This window comes from Apteryx mantelli, chromosome 1 (assembly GCF_036417845.1).
Source record: "Apteryx mantelli isolate bAptMan1 chromosome 1, bAptMan1.hap1, whole genome shotgun sequence".
In the NCBI taxonomy this organism is placed as follows: Eukaryota; Metazoa; Chordata; class Aves; order Apterygiformes; family Apterygidae; genus Apteryx; species Apteryx mantelli.
This window is the reverse complement of record NC_089978.1, coordinates 180861529-180879550: the sequence shown is the minus strand read 5'-3', so window position 1 is coordinate 180879550 and position 18022 is coordinate 180861529. Positions and strand designations below refer to the sequence as shown.

The window sequence follows — 18022 nt, the reverse complement described above, 5'->3', positions numbered from 1 at the left end:
TAAAATTAGTTAACATTCAGTTTCCTTTGTTTTCCTTTCCTTTCTTCCTTTTTGTCTGCTTGACCCCACTCTATCTGTCTTGGTGCCTCAGGGATGCAATCATTCTTAAGCAAAGTCAATTTAGACACCAGATACGTTGCATCAAGACAATTCTATGCTCAGAACAGAACAAGTTCAGCTAGAGTCACCTAAACGTAGCTTTTTTATGATAACTGCACAGTATGTTAAGTTTTCTACTTTCAGCTCCCTCTTCTGGCCCTCTCTCTCATGAAAACAACTGACATAAAATACTCTGTGCACACCCACTTCTTAGAGTCTCTTGCAGAATTCCTGTCTAAGTTCACTAGACCCTTCTAATGTGACCTTCATTTCACCATGATTTACAAAAAACACAGCTATTCTGTTCTGACCAGTGACAATTCACACAGGCTTCCAGTGCCTATACGGAGTTAAGAAAAAAAGTTTAGGAGGCAGGGCAACCCAGGCAGTTGATACTGTGGAGGAGACATTCATGTAGGCATGCTGAGGATTTATATCCCAATTAGAGCAATGCCAAAGGACACTACTGATTAGAAGTGGAAACAGCAGGAGAACAAGCCTCTATGTTTCTCTCTCTAGACCAGATGTATACTTCTGAGATGCATGCTGACTCGTGTTCCCTATAACCTCTTGGCCAGCCTCCTCAGTGAAAGATCCAAGCCCTTACTTTGAAATCATTCTCCCTACTTTCAGGCTTAGGGTAATTTAATAGGTGACCTGCATATCACATTGCTACATGAATGACTCAAGGAGAGGTGCAGGAACTAGAGGTGGGGCTGGACCTGTTATACTTCAAAGGTCCAATTACTGAGCAATATTGTGGGGTACACAGAATTTTAGGTTGCATACATCTAACTTAGCAAGGCACTATCTGATTTAGAACTTTCTTGCAGGTACTTTAATGACCTACTTGAATGAGAATAACTCACAAAGCATGAAGTTTTAAACTGAACTTTTAAACACTGCAATTCTAAATCCTAAATTTGACTAATCAGGAATTTTGAAACACTTGAATACTTAGAGTAAAATAAGTGTATATGCATACAGATGTTTCTAAAGCACTGTCATAATATTAGTAATGCAAACAATAAAGACATACTTCTTTCTACAAGCTCGTGAAAGTTAAAATAACCATACTGAACCATTAGCAAGGACAAGACATCATTATTGCATACAGAAAGAAAGCTGTGCTACAGGAATATCTCCTTTCAAAGACAAAAACATTAAACAAAGCATTAGTTTTGGGAATAACACATTTTCCACTGTTCATCTCAGTTGTATACTGGAATACTGTCATATCACATCTCTGTCACAGGAGCTGGCTTGAAAAACTAACTTTTGAAAAGAAAGACAAAAAAAAAAAAAAGCCCAAATTCACATTATTCTGGTTCTGTATTTGACTGATAACCAGATATTCACCTGAAAGCAAGGACTTTCTGTTTCATTCTCAAAGTTACTTTTCTATCTTTTAGTGAATCTCACCACTGTTTTTAAGGTTTCTTCTCTCCTGGCTAAAAGGACAAAACATGCAGCTGCTTTCTAGACTGCTGAATTGCATATGCAGCTGCACTGATTGGTGGTAATAGGAGTAAGATGAGTGATGTGCTTTGACATTTTCATGCAAGCATTTATATATGCAAATTTTACATTAAACTTGTTTTCCCATAGCTTTTAAAAGTGATGTTGCCAAAGAGCACTTTTAAAAGTGGATAAAGCATTAAAAGTGATAAAACTGATTGTGAAATTTTTTAACTGATCATCTATAGAGAGGGAAGTGATTTAAAAAAACTGATATAAGAAAGATTAAATCACCAATTCTGATGAATTTCCCATTAAGAATTAAAAAAATCTCAGTTACAGAAGTATCACATTTTCAAATAAAAAAGTTTGCTTTTCTGTTGGAATAGCTTCACCTGAAGAGTTAACTTCTAATATCTGAAGCTCTTAATGAAAGCAGAATGTTTTCAAATTATGAAAACAAGAATGTGCCTATTTTTCTAATCCCTCTTATGAAAATTTTTGTTCATGATAACTTTTTAGATAAAACTTGTAATCTGTACTTGGAGCAATAACATACTTAAAATTTTAAACAAAAACCCCTCTGAGATGTGAAAGTCATTTTCTATCGCCGCCACTCTTGCAAAATATGGCAATAAATTACACTGCTTCCCAAAACCAGACACTGTGGCTCCTTTGAAAGACAGATAATTCAGTGTTGATAGGACAAGGCAGCAGGAACTTTACTAAAATAAAAAAATAACAATAACCAGAAAGTCTTCTGTTCTGCAGCCTTTCACCATAACCCTTTATTCACCTTTCCCCTTCTCTGCAGTAAGTAAATGCTAATGGGAATGCTTATAGCACTTCAGGGCTTACCCATACTTTTTGCACCACCCGTCTGCATTCCAGGACTAAAAAGTCTTTTAAGGTAAGATAGTAACGACACAGTTTTGCTCTGAATAAGGAGCAGAGAGGAGCCATGTTAGCCCTGGAGCATTCCAGGGAATTACCTGTGATTCAGAAAGGCGAAAGTCTGCTTTTCCTTCTTGTGCTCTAGTAGAAAATAATTTTCACCAATTTATTTATCAGGAACATATTTCTTTCTTCTACTACATTTTAGCTGTGTCAGTTGCCACAACGGGGAGAGAGAGTTCTGTTCTTGTCTGCGCTTACTGGACTTTACCAGGTATTTTTTTCTATTATGCTTCTTTTTGGATAACTTCTGAATTGTCCATCTAAAAAGTGGAAGCCCAAGTGAATTAGCATATTGATGAATGTGCAGAGATACCAGGCAGCAGAAACAGCAACCGTTTCTCAAGCCTTATATGGCTTATTTTTTAATTACTCGTTCTTCCATTTTATAGTTCCTCATAAAGCCTGTGAGACCAAAAGCAGAAATACAACATAAAATCAATGTGCTTCTGCCCCTGGTATCTCTGCTCAGCATTACAGAAGTCCTTTTGGCCCTTCTGCAATGTTTCTGTTTATTGCTACTTCTTCAATATAGACATTGGAGGTATCTATGTACAGGCTTGCATGTGAAATCATTTCATTTTAAACCATATCAGAACAAAGCAGCTTCATTCTCTCCTATAACTGATGCAGGCTGATGGTAAGGAACTATTGCTACATCTGGGTCTCCTTTCCCCAAACTGCTTTGCTTTTTCTTCCAGTAATGGTCAGATGGAAAATGCTCACACACGTTTCATGGGCCAAGCTCTGGAGCCCTTTGATCCTTTTCCTGGCAGCCTCCTCCTTGGCCTCAGTGCTTACAGTCCCGGCTGCACTATGTTTTGGTGTATTAACCATGGAGCTGGAAGTCAGTGTGCACACTGAAGGATTCAGATGTCTCAGGCGGAGGTGAGTCCAGAAGCCAGATATTTTGCTGCTTGGGTTAGTGGGCAAGCCCCCATGTTACTAGGCCCAAATTGGGCACCTAAAGATATCAGAGAGAAGTCGGTTCTACGGTTGTGACCAAAGCGGCATCTTGCTAACAAATCAGCCATGCACCTGTAGGCAGAAATGTCTAAAATTCCTTATTTGTTCCCTAGGAGAGGGCACAAGGTTCTAGTTTTGTGTGGATACCTTTGGAGAGAACAAGGGATATAATCCTCCATATTGGTTCCAGAGACAACTCAAGCGCTAGTTTTAAGAGCTTATTTTGTCCCTTGCAGGGTGGGGAACATAAAGTTGGCATGTTTGCACCTAAACTTGCTATCTAAATTCAGTAACTCCATTTATTTACAAACCTTTTCATTGAAATAGGTACATAAAATTACACCAAGAGAATCTTGATTCTGACCATCCTTATCCCCTTAAACCCACTGGTGGTTCACGGCAGGCCTTTACTGCTGGAGTGCAGACTATGCGGGGCAGGGATCATGCAGCAGCTAGCAAAAGGGGTCCCAAATCCCAGCTGAGGGGTTTGGATCTTTTTGCATTTAGTGATATTCTCAGAATATTTTTTTTCAGTAGATTCTTTAAAACCCTTAATTTTGTGATAATAATTAACGAGTTCATATGACTTTGGGACAACTTTGTTCTTACAATAAAATGTTCTCTCTGAAGTTATCTGGCTTAATGTTCTGAGGAATATTCACGTATGTTCTATACACATTTTTGCTGTGATCATTCCTTTTAATAACTTGTTAACAGATATTAGTTATTTGTGATTATTTGGGAATTAACAGTGCTTATAAGGTTTATAAAGATTTTTAGATAATTTGCAGAGTGACTAAATCAAAGATCACTAACACTGGCAGAAAATCTAATTTAGTCAAATCAGCTAATACCAGGATGTTTGTTATAGCAGGGGGTAAAGCTGATAGCCTTCTTCTAATGTCAGAATGGTAATTATTACCTGCTAGTTGTGTCAGCACCTAGTGCTTTTTATTGTTTTTTTCTCCTAAAACTTTCTTTTTTTATCTTACCCATCAGATTTATTTGCAAAGTAACATGGCAGCTAAAGGACCATTTCAACCTTGAGCTGCATAAAGCAGAGATATTTATGCCTCTCATGGAACAGGGAGATAATAGACCCTACCTATATAGTGAGACTGAACCTGGAGTATTGCACTGAGAGCTTTGGGCACCTCATTTTCTGAAAAATGTAGGCAAGTTGGATCGAGTTCAGAGAAGTGCAACAGATAATGATCATGAAGATGGAGGGATTGCTATAAAAGGAAAGATTAAAAGAGACTCAGCACTTATGCTGTAACAAACAGTAAAAAAACTTTGGAAAATAAATGCTCCAAACCTTATGTATGAAATATCAACCCACACATATATAATGACAGTAGCATTCACAGTACCTTCTATTTGGTATACCAAAGGCAAGGTAAAATGTGTTTTGGTGCAGACTAGAATTTAAACAGCAAGTAATTCAGCAACTGTACTGGGCATCAGAGCAAAAACCAATAGGAAAAAAAAGGCTTCTTTCCTCCATCATTCCATGTTACTTAACTTGCAGGGAACCATTACAGTATCTCAGTGACTCATTCCCACAAATAAACTAGAACTTCTTGCAAGTTCCATTTACGCAAGACTTGATATGCATGTAGGTACAGCATTAATATTTCACTTAGTAATTCAGTATCCCAGTGCCCAGTAACCGTTTAGAGCTTGCCTATGGGGAAGAAGGACATCACACTGGCTTCTTGGGTAAACGCTCTGATTCTCCCCTAATATTTTTTTAATCATCTCTGGAAGCTAAATCTTGAGTTAAGCCTAGCAAAGGTCCATGCTTGTGCAGAAGAGCTTGGGGGCAGGGGGAAGGGGCAGGGAATGTATCTTTAAATTTGTTTTCTTACTTCTTTTGAAGGAACTATTCCAATCTATTGACCTTTGCAGCCATTGGGATTGGCTATGAATACATACACATCCAATCTTGCTAGGCATGACAACTACTTGGGAATCCAGCAAGGTGTGAATGTGAAGCAAAATATATCCAGAATGAACTCCACCTGTATACATCTTTATTTCTGAATAGGAGTGTTTTTCCCTAATCTAATTAAACCCATTTCCACCCTTTTCTAATATTTGAGATAAATGGGAAAATACCTTCCTATTTTGCTTTGAGTGTCCACACCTGAGCTCATTTCAATATGGACCTTATGTAAATAAGCCCTTAGTGTACTGGAAATGATTCTCTGTTTAAATGTTTTGAGTCTGAATTTGAATTCATTGTTTGTTTCCAGGTCTTGATCCTAGCATTTGAGAGGATGGAAGGCCATAACCCATTGCAGGTCCCTCATCAGCTCTGTAGCAGTAGCTCATTCAGTTCCATGAAGTGATGCTGATTTTGCATTAGCTGAGGATTTGCTTTCAGCTGAATTTCAGTATTCATAATCATAAATGTGTTGGGGAAGTGACTCAGGAGAATTATCTAGTGGGAAAGAAGCTGGTTGTTGCACCTTTAAAACAGAAATGATGGTTATACATGCAGCAGGTTCTGCAGGTAGGGGGGACTAAAATGAGACAGTAAATCCTTCTCACTGGCATCCTAAACTGGGTGCTGAATACAAGGTTCCAGTGGTGAAAGGGGAATAATGTTTAGGTGACAGTGACCTGTGCTCTGTGCTGTAACTAAACTGTGTTTTTAAATACAGATATCTGATTAAATCTGTGCTGTCAAAACAGTAGCTGAAGGTGGGTAATTGAACTGAAAAATACTGACTGTTGGTTGCAGATTTGTTTGTTTATTAAGGGTTGGATTGGAAAAAAAAAATGGTGTGAAGGAAATAGAGCACAAAAGTTTTAGATGCCCACTGAGGACACTATCACTTGGCACTTGATATGATGCTCATCTCCTAGAAATAATTATGTATTCAGGCCCCCTCAGTTAAATTGGCACATTAAGATTTCTGACTTAGTGTCATAACTGTAAAACAGAAATCCTGCAAACCAGTGACAGATCTGCTTTTGGGGCTCTGCCCAAATCAAAATCTCAGCAAGTACAATCCAGGGACCAGATCCATTTTCAGTGTCATTTAGCAGAGCTCCTCCAAAGGCAGTGGGACTATGCTGGTTTACACCAGTAGAAGGCCTGGCCCCAAAGAGATATGTTATCACCATTTAGGTCAAATGTAATCTTGAAAGTGTTCAAAGGCATGAGGGAGGACACGGGCTGCTGTGCCCCAGCGCAAGCTTCTTGTAGCAGCTCCTGGAAAAGGTCTGGCACGTGTGTACAGAGTAGGACAGCTTAAATAGAGGCCTCTGGGGCAGCTTGAAAAGCTGTCTCACCAATCACGGCATGTGTATCTGGCACTCACTGTTGAAAGCAAAGCTAATCATATCAAACATGCAGCAGAGAGACTATGCAGCAAAAAGGCCCTTTGACTGAGGAAAGGGGAAGCAGTGAAGCTCTGCCATTATCTATTTGTCCCCTAGCTGCTGCAGTAAGAGCAAAAGGCTTACAGATGAATGGCTTCTGGGGGAAGAGCTCTTTCACATCCTGAAACACAAGAAGGTACAGAAAATCTACCCTGTGGAGCAGTAACTGTGTTAATTGTATGGCTTAGGGCCCTCAGGCAAATTCTGGCAAGTCCCAGTATTATTAGTCTACTCCCTTCTCCTTCTCTGGCATCATCACTGCCAAGAAAGGAGAAAATCCCCACCACAGCTGCCACGGGAGGAGAGCATTGGACTCAGAGTTAGGAAAAAGTCTTATATGTATGCACAATGTATTTAGTATGTCAGCCATATTTTTGTGCTGTCAGCCAAAGACGAGAAAAGAAGGAGTTCAGTTTGAGGAAGGGTAGGAGTAGTGAAGAAAGAGGCAGATAAGGGTGGGAGGTAGGAAAGAATTAGTTCCATTGTACATACTGGTAAGGCTCCATCTGGAATATTGCATGCATTTCTAGTCATTCATATCCAGGAAAGACGTTCTTGAGAAGAAAAAGAGTCAAGAAGGTCTGTGATAAGATACAAAAGGAATAAAGAATCTGTCTAATACAGGGCAACTGAAGTACTTAGACTTCTTTAGCCTGAAGGCTGAGAAGGAATATGGTATCTTTTTATAAGTGCATCAGTGGAGAAAACATCAAGGGAGGACAACAGCTAAAACTTTGTAAATTGGCTGGGAATTTAGGCCTAACCAGCAAAACAGTATGGTTCCTACTGTGGGAATAACAGGGGGAAAAAAAACCCAAACCTTTGCCTCATTAGAATTAGAATGAAGGTCAGTTAATATATAGTGTAATGACTGCTTTATTAGAGGCCTGGATTTGAAAAAAACAGGAGTTTCTATAGCTTCCAGCTCATTGCTCTTTCAGAAAGGATCATTGAGAAAAAGTTAGAGGAAACAGAAGCATGTTGTGCAATACCATATAATTTTCTATAAGACATCTACTAACATGAAACTTGTAAAAAGTCACCAGACTGGGCACGACCATAACCCTTCCAGCCTTACATAGGTGACACATACCACTGATAACAACAGAAGTTTTGCCTATATGAAGGGCACAGAATCAGGTCTGTCCTATTCTGTAATGGTTTTTGCATTAAAATTGTTTGATTCTTTCTTTAGTTGTGCAGGTTGTTGCTCATGACAGGGCTGGATACATAAACAGATGAATGTATCAAGCTATCCATGCCACAGTGCAGGCTTCTTTGTTGAAAACCAAGTACACCAGGGCTTAAGAATCATAAAATTACACTTCTCTGGTATCTGCATTTGCAGCAATAATCTGGATTGAGGAATTGTACTGTGGTCTAAAGAAACCACCTTCCTTCCAAGATTTGACCACTTATAAAATACTGCATCATAGTAGATATGAGATATTTGGGTTTTTATTAAATAATATAAGGAGTACAACTGATGAAAGTTACAAAAGACAGCAAGTTGGGCTCAGCCGTTTACCAGTGCTCTCAGAACCTTAAGTTTTAAATGAGTCATTTTGTGTTAACACCTCTTTGAACATTAAGGGTCAGATGCAGCATTGGTGTAATTCAGAGTAATTCTATTGAGCTATGCTAACTTACACTAACCGAGCACATGGCCCACAATATTTTGTCATTCAAGGCAGGTAGCTCAACACACAAGTTAAGGAATTTCTATGTAAAAGTCCCATTAGTGCCTGCTCATCATACAAATCCTACTAATACCTCTCTGTCCACTTGTGTATTTCTGATGAAGGCTGTTCCATGCTGGCAGAATAACATGTAGCTGTTTCATGTGCTCAAAGTGGGTCAAATCCTTTTGTCTTTATTCCTTTCAGTTCAAAAAGGACTGTATCTAAGTTAACTCTGAAGGATTTGAACTCACTTGAATACATTTTTTTCTCTAACTTCCTTCCCTTCGGTCACCCTGATCATTATACTAGGATCTTAGACTAGAGATCATCACACAGCATACACCAACTGTTTCATAGTCCTTTTGCTTTGCTGTGTGTCTTGTAAATTTAAAGATCAGCATTTCCCTTATTTTGATAAAGACATAGTTCTTTGCTTTATTCTTTTTTTCCTTTTATATGCTTTTTCAACATCAATCTTTATGTTTTCTTCATCTTTTCATGGTCTTTTCCTTCCACTGACAAATCTTCACTCAGAATAAGCCTTCATATTCAGGACACAATAATTTCATTTCTTCTCAGGAGATGTGAAATCTCTTTTTCATTCTCTTGGTGACCTAAATGTTACATTCCAATTGTCGCCTTCATTCTGTAAAAGTGTCCTGACTTGCCCCAGTTTTTGTCAGCAATTTACTAACATAAGCTTACATGGTCTTTCTCACTTTGCATGTCAATCTCAGAATTTCTCATGAAATTACACTACCTAGAGAGGGATTTTAAACAGTATAAAGAGAAGAGGGTGCAGCCCTCTTTCTCATGCACACTACAAGTCCTGTAGGGAGACAGTTCTCCATGTGGAGGACAAACAGCAAAGATCCACTTTCCCCTGACAAAAAGGCTAGCTCATGGCCATGCTGCCATTGGGGCCTCTTATCTCAGGTAATACAGTGGTAACGTACAATTATTTCCCTTTCTCTGCTTGCCACAGAAGTACATATGGACATTTACAGAGATGGGACTCAATCTTCAGTGGAGGAATAGAGAGGAAATATCTTCTCACAGTTTTTATCTGGGTTGCCAGAAGTATGGCATAGTAGTCAGAAGTAAAACTGAACTTACCAATACTTTATTAGTGCAGTTCCTACAGTGTCTTGTAGCAGAGGGAATAATATGCTTCATACACTAATAGAGAAGGAGATATTAAGAGCTCAGCATTTTTCATTTAGAGCATCACTTGACATTCAAAATACAGGAGGATATTGCAGTTATTGCAAGTAGTGGGGCAGTGGCTACAGAATTTTACTGGTGTCTATTATACTGGAGAAAAAGCAGTCAGACACATTTTTCACACATAAAACAAGTAGTTTCCACATTAGACTGAGATTTTTTGAAAAAGAGAAATTCTAGTAAAAATGCTTATGCTGAAATACACAGAAGTCCAAAATCTCCTACCTTATATTCAACTGCTATAACTTCTTCTAATGAGAATCTCTGAGGTGTGAGAATATGCTGAGAGATTTCAATCTTGCACTTAAAAAGATAGTTGAAAGTAGCTCCCTCAAAAAATTCTGAAATGAACCTTAACCCTCAAACAAGTCAGTCTTTACATTTTTCAGTACAATGTTTGCAATAAATCAAACATTTTCATTTTAAAACTGTAATCACCTAAATCGTGAAGGGAATTCATTTATAAAAAAGCTAAAGTATAAAAAATTATCTGTCTCCTAGCTCTCCAGTTTAATATCTTCAATAAGTCAAAAGTCCTTGTGCTAATCCAGAAAAACAGAAAAGGATATATTTCTGTTAGCATTTTTCACAGGAGACATTTTTTCATGGGAGTACTTGCAAGGTGACTACATCCTATAGAGCTTCATGTCTCATTTAGCAAGGCCTTGGGAATAAATTAGGAGAAAGATATTTTCCGCCCTCTATTTATGTGTACAATGATTTTTGTGGTCTTATCACAATCTTTATATTTACCCATATGTAAAATGCTTAAAGCACCCTGTCAAGCTATCTGTTTCTGCTAAAGTGAGGTCTGTGAATGGGGCGAGGAACTGAAGGTCGGAACAAGCAAACAGCGTAAATGGGAGGAGGTTCAGTCTCATATCTATTGGGAATCACTGACATTTGTTCCAGGTCCTCAGATGATATAAATGTTTTGTATTTCCATCAGTGGCCTGTTATGGGTTAACAGCAAGTTATATCTTCTGAGACTCTGCTTACTGAGTCACTTACATTTAGGATCCCTTAACTAAAAAGAAAGAGACTTTTAATGGGCATTAGGAATCTTGATACAGCTCTTCAATGAGACTGATCGTACCCTTTTCCACTGATGTTGACAGAGAGTGGTAGTTATTGCAAATGCTATGGGTTACAAATTATGTTGGCCATCTCTATTTTGTTTATTTAGCAGGTAAATCTATGTGATAATCAGACAGGAACACAGCTTTATTTTTTAAAAAAAGGAATTTTATTAGGGGGGGCTGGCTGAACACTGAGGTTTGCAAACATTTCTAATTTAGACTAGAAATAGACTTGAAAACAGATCTCTGAAACTTACTCCCCAGAGTGTTGAAGAAATTTTGATGAGGACCTGACAGTCTCTGCTCCTATCTACTTTAAATGCAACTATCACAGGCACAGGAGAGATTCTGTTTTTACAGCTACATAAAATATGGCAATTACAGAGTCAGTATTAAACCTTCAGCCAATTTGCCTTGTGATATCTCCTCTGAAGTATATATTGAGAGCTGCAGAGTACTTACAGAAATGACAACATTCAAGAAATCTTGAAGAGGATGAGATGCAGAATAATCAAAGTGACTGACCTGACATTAGATCCAAAATCAAGATATCCTAACTTTTCTTAACTGGCTCTATACATCTGATAATAGATGTATTTTAATATTAGATATCTGACTTATAAATTTCATTCATTTTAGTGCTATGCTCCTTATTTAAATAATCTCATCTACTTTAGAAGACTTTTAAAGGTATATGCATGTTTAAGCAAAGTTGTGTTTGAGCTGAACTTCAATTCAAACAAATTTCATAAGTAAAGCAAAAAAAAGCCCCTGACCCCCCCAAAAATGCCAAGTTTTTTTTTAAAGGACCAATAAGGCTCCTGTGTGTCAATATCACTTTTTCCTTTCTCTCTCATACAATCCACTAACTTGAACTACGGAAATGAATACTTAATACTATCAACGTGCCAATATCCAAATACAGGGCTTGGGTGTGAGATCAGTCTGTATAAGCCAGCTGAAGGCAAGAAAATTTATAAACATAATACAAACCCTTGATAATAGGAGTGGAGATCTGCTCAACTCAGCTTTTACTTCCACGACATCTGTAGGGCAAAAGGTAAGGCTAAGAACAGAGAAAATGACTGGGTTTACATTTAAGATATTGCAGCAATTCTAGAATGATTTACGTTATTTATTTGAAAGGTTCCAAAATGAATGAAAGTATAATGATGTTAATTTCATTAAATAAAGAAATTTTATATAGTTATCACACCAAAGAGTGAAAGAATTACTCTGTATAATAAGAATATCTATAGGTATACTATCTAACTTTTAGAAGATTCCAAAATTAAATCCTCACTCTAAGTCAGACAAATAAGGAACCTGAATTGTTGTTTCTGACATCCAATACAGTGTACAGATGGTTTCAGAGGGCAGAAGGCAGAATCTGTCTCAGAATTTTTCACAAAAAAGGATAAACCATTAAGCTCTACACTGGACCTCGGAGTACCTTATTATCCCCATCATCATTTTTCACTAATTGGCACTGCCAATTTTTCAACCAATTCTACCTTTCACAGTAATTGGTAAACAGTCTATTGTAATTGAGCAGCTCTGAATTTTATCCATAACAGTCACCACTTTACTCAAGTTTCCACACATGAACTCCCCCTCTAGCTTACCTCTCCCTCTAGCTTACCTCTTCAGAGTAAGTGAAGAAAACATCAATAACAAATTAATTAGGTTCTTTACTTTTCATATTATTTACATCAGATGTGAAAGGGCTCCAAATTTCATTAAGGACAATATGCAATTTCATGGTATTCTGCTTGGATACCTTCAACAGGCTTAAAGAAATACACAAACAGCTATCAGTTTGATAATTGTAATGATTTCAAGCCTACGAAACAAATACAGATTTTTGATTTTCTAACCAATGTATTTGTTCCATGATGAGCAATCTAATAAGAATGTCTGATTATAGGGCTCTCTTGTTCATTGTCAATGTGCAGTCCTTGAAACAGAACTACTATGATGAAAGAAACTCCTTCCACTGGAGCTAAATGCTACCTTTGTGCATCTTTGATCCCTATTCAAAATGTGACGCTCATAGTATTTATGCTACTGCTGTAGAAGGAGTAGAGCAAATATGGGAGAATATTGCAGAAGAGTATTCACACAAATGCATTCACACCAAAAATTAAAAATTCATTTTGACAGTATTGGGAACTTTTTAATGTGTTCTCTAGAAACAGCTGTTTGCAAAAATGATGAGGAAAGCAAAGCTGTTGTATGTACTCTCTCTGATGGAGGAAAGGTACAGAAATCATTAGCTGACCTAGATTTTCTTAGGCTCCCTCATACAAGCTGGTTAACATGTAACTCGCATCATAACTTTAGAAGATGTTTGCACCCATTTCTTTTCAATTAGTATGTATGACTGTATGTTTTATATTATTTATGTTACATTATTTACATTATATTGTTTATCATTTATATAATTACTTTATAAATAATTCCGACAGGTTTAATTGCAAACTGAAAGTTACACAAGTGCTTTGCTGGATCAGGTCTGAGATGTTCATTTCACACAGGGTTAAGGCAGAGCTGTGGAAGATTCCTCTCCCTAAAAGGATTCTATCACACAAGCCATTAACTAACATTTTGAATCAGTGTTTATTTTCAAATATTGCAGAAGATGACAGGCAGAGCCCTTGTGGCATTAATACATTGTTATGGAGACCTTAAAAATTATTTGAAAAGTCACACAGAACTGAGTGTATAACACATCTCATTCTGACAATGGGGAACTCTCCTTTAGCACAAGGATCATAGCTCTGAATAATACAAAAAAAAAAAATGCAATAAAACATTCAAAGGTAGTAGCAGAAAACACATTTTTCCACAGGATTCTGAAAAAATGATAACCAGCAATCAATGAGTACATACTGTGCATATGGTAAAAAATGTTTCAAATAAAATCATGCCTTTAGTAATCATCTAAATCACTGATGAAAATACAACCCTTTAAATGACAGGAAAGAGATGTCAGCCTTGTATTAGCAAATATATTTGTATGTCTGCCTTTCCATACCTGACCTCTTGTACTGAACAGTTACAGAGCAGCAACATAGACCAAAAATTTGTTTGCAATATTCAGAAGCGTTTCAGTTCCACAGTGCATGGGTAGTGCAAATTGAACAATGTAGATTAATATAATCCAATTTAAGAAGTTACAGACAATGAATATGTGCCAAATGATGTAACAATCTGTTTTCTTTATTGGAAAGAAAAGAAGTAATGAAAAAATATCACTTTCATTATGTCTTTTGAAAATGACTAATGGGCTAGTTCATTCCATGTTACTTTAATAACATACTTTTATTAATTCAAGAAGCTAAAGAATGCCCCAAAAAGTTTGTGTGAGCAAAAAGTCTCATTTCCATTATTTCCAGTGTGGAAATAGATGCAAAATATTGTCTTGCTTAGAGTATCTGACTTACTGTTTGTGCTGGAATATGACTTTTCCATAAAGATGGGTTGAGTGGTAAGGGAAAACTAGAATTAATTCTTCATGACACAAAAATTGGGAAAGTCATGTAGGACTAACTATATGCAAGAACTTTTTTATCCCCTGCCTCAGCCTTGCAATCTGTGCATGCCAGGAGCCTGGATGACCTGCTTGGAAGAGAAGCACATCTCTTAGATCCTCAAGATAAGCAAGAAGAGTCCTGGTGTTAGCTCAGATCAGAGTTATAATCCCAGATTTGAGCACCTTCTTAAGACGTCCCTTTTCTTTTGACAAGTAACAGCCCAGAATTGGAATATGGAGCCAGGATTCAAGAGATCCAAACTCAGTTTGGCTGAACAAAAGGCAACTGCCACATCTTGCATCTCTGCTTTGTTTGTGGTCTATAGATGTTTGTTAAGTGACCAGCAAACTCAATATGGCAAGCAAATGAGGCAGGGAAGGCCTGTTTTATGGATACCAGTGATATTAGTGTGAACTACTTTAGTCCATTTTCCTGCATGTGTTAGAAGCAGTCGAGCACTTGGAGAACTGAGGTAGAATATCTCACACCTATGGCCTTCAGTTCAGAGTTGAATGAAAGCATAGCAAAAGCTGCAAGAATGTATATTTCCAGCCTAGATATCTACAGGGCCAGCTATGCTGCACATGCAGACATGCATAGTCTTTTTTTATCTTTGACCTTTGGTCCACCTCAATTTATTTTTTATGAAACTGGAGGTCTTCCTACCAGTACAACTCTGAGTACTGTGGATTACTCCTGTAGAGGCTGCAATGTGTCTGATATCTCAGGAGTACAGGCTTTTTATCTGTTCTACCCTGAACAGATTCATACATTGAGAGGCTTTTTCACAGAAAGCAGCATTGTCTAACTATGTTGCCATTGGATTTGTAAGAAATGCTGCACATAATAATTACCTAGCCCCAGTATGCTGCCAGGACAACAGTAGCCAAGAGCACAGAGAAGATAGAAGAGCAAGAATTATATTCCCCAAATACACTCCCAGACTCCAGGATTTGCTGCTCAGAGATGGCCTGAGTTAGGGGTGGCATCTCTGGCTGCATCAGTGCTTGTTTTCTGCTCCTGATGCCAGCTGGCAGCACTTGCCCTTAAAGCGGAACTCTCTCCTTCCAGAAGATGAGGGCACTGTGCAAGCTGCCTATTGGCCTCGGTTCTCCTCCCTGTCAGCCCTTGTACTATGCCCATACATTGACTAGGGAAGTGCTGGTTTTCTCACTCCTAAGCTGTTCCAAGGACCAAGCTGACAATTCAACAATGCAGACTATAATATGCTGATACTCAAACTTACACTCTGTCTCTCCTTAGTTTACTACCGCAGACACAGAAGTGCTGTTTAACAGCCCACAAATGGATTTACCTTCCCAGAATTTGTCTAATTGAACTTTGAATCCATGTAAATTTGTAACATCCAGAACTGATGGGAGTTTTACAGCCAATTTCAGTGAGAATAGGGTCAGGCCAATGCTGTGTGTCTTAAAACCCCACCATTCATCTTCCTGAGGAGTTAAAGAACTCAGTTCTATATTGCATATTGTTTAGCAGCCTTTTACTGTAAGTGTGAAAGAAGTAAACAATAGTTTTAATACCTGGTAATACTGTATTAGTTAATAACTTGGCTGAAATTCATATACCACATGATATTTTATAGATAATATATAAACATTAAGCAAATGGGATTAGATTTTAAAACATTTTACTGTATCGTTTACCATATTCTATGCTAAATGAAAGTAATATTTAAAGGATGCCAGCTGCAATCTGAAATCTGTTAAGTAACTACATAAATATTATCTATTAATTATTTCAGTTAAGTAAAATATTCAATACACAATTTTCTGAAATAGTACCATGGATTTATTTATTTATTTTTTATAAGTTTGCCCCCCTAACATTGCGACTAGGTAAATGCGTTAGTGTTTTAAAATGTGGGACTGCCTTTGTTGCAATAGCTGCAACATAGGTAACGTAAAAATACAAGAATGCACATAAGCATGTGTTCAATTATTTGAACAGTCCCAGCAAAGTAAATTGGACTCTCTTGTTCTTGAAGTTAACTTAATGCTCAAGTACTTTCCTTGGTCTCAGCCTACATCTAAAGAGATTAAAAATTAAATTAAAAATATTTACATCAGAAAAATCAAAGGTCCAATGCGTTGATACTAGCTGAGGAAGGGGATGCTTAAGGAAACTTATAACTACAGGTTACTTATCTAGAGTAGCCTCCTAGCTTCCAGCAATCCACAGACAAGAATTATCTTACTGCTCAACAAAAGACAGGTTCCTTGTAATAAATTGCCCTCAATGTGTTTTTCTTGCATTAACTTATCTGGACACTTTTTGAACCCACGTCAACTTTTAGTTTCACTTAATAAAACAGAAAAAGGAGGAAAATTATATCCGTTCTACATTCTAAAAAACATCATAGTCTTGGAGGAATTAATCAGGTTGGAAAAAGTTGGGCATTATATTGTCTTCAAATGATTACATAAAGTCTTCAAAAGATTGTAAGAACAAAAGTAGAAGAAGGAATATTATATCATGAACTTGTGTTCTCCTCATTTTTTCAACAGTACTCTTTTTAGCTCCCTGTTTAATTTTCCTAGTCTTCTTTCCCCTATCAACTTCACTTTTCTTTTCATCTCTCTTTCAACATTCTGTTGTCCTCATCCTCCATTCTCTTGCTGTTGTGGATTATCCAGTCTTCTTCAAACTTTTTTCATGGTTATTGATTTCTGCTTCTCTTGCCTTCCAAATAGTTTTGGTTGTTACACTTACAATATGGATATGGAAACCATGCTTTAGCTATACCTTTAAGGTACAGTTTTTCATACCAAACACCTCAGATAATAGGAACTAATGATCTAAAGTGTTGATTGTTCCCAACATCAGTTAATATCAGCGATGAGTATTTTCATATGTATGAATGAGTTTTGCTCCTCTACATCAGGGGAGCAAACTACCTCATGATTTCCCTTTAAGAGTAAGAGTGGCTTGTAGCAGCCTAGAGCCATCCCTGAAAACACTGAAAAAGAGAAAGGACAGGGACTCACTGAACTACTCTTGAAAACTTGGAAATAATAAAGGGTGCTAAAACTAGATAATAAGCAATCTGGTCATTGGACTTCCATTCTTATTACTGCAGTAATAGGAATGGAAGTCCAATGACCAGAGTGTCCAAGAGTTTTATATGGGCCCTACTAGTGTCACAAGTACTACCTGCTATAGCAGATTTAATAATAAAAAAGAAGAATCAAGTCATACAGAGATGACAAGGTTTACTTTTTGCAATCCAGTCATTGCTAGAATTTTTGAGTGTCCTGAGCACTAACCTGTTGCACTGTTTACTGCAGTACATGGCCACCCATTTAAGCAGGCTTGCACGGAGCTCACTTTCACCCAAAACATTGAGAAGATCTGATATAACTCTAGGTAGTTGCATTTATTCACACTGCTATACAGGCAGGGCAAATATATGATAATTTATCATGAATAAAGAATTTCTTGAAGAAGTTACAAATGCAGAAGTTACAAAAGAGCAGCTGTTGTGTTGCTGAAAGCAATGCATTAGTGCGTGCACATTACTGTAAAGCCTGGTACTGATTAATTGTTCAACTTTTCTACAGTTTTTTTTTTGTTTTTGCTTTATATTAACTGTCATCTATTTCAGTCACAG

General features: G+C 37.4%; 1 long non-coding RNA gene across 1 annotated transcript in view; it reads left to right on the top strand.

Annotated features, from left to right (window-relative positions):
- The first annotated feature begins 2512 nt into the window (after positions 1 to 2512).
- Positions 2513 to 18022, top strand: part of LOC136991158 (uncharacterized) — a 33696-nt gene continuing 18186 nt past the window's right edge. Inside the window, exons 1-2 of the long non-coding RNA XR_010883201.1 lie at positions 2513 to 2725; positions 3213 to 3399. This is a non-coding gene — a long non-coding RNA (uncharacterized lncRNA). The remainder of the gene's footprint in view (positions 2726 to 3212; positions 3400 to 18022) is intronic.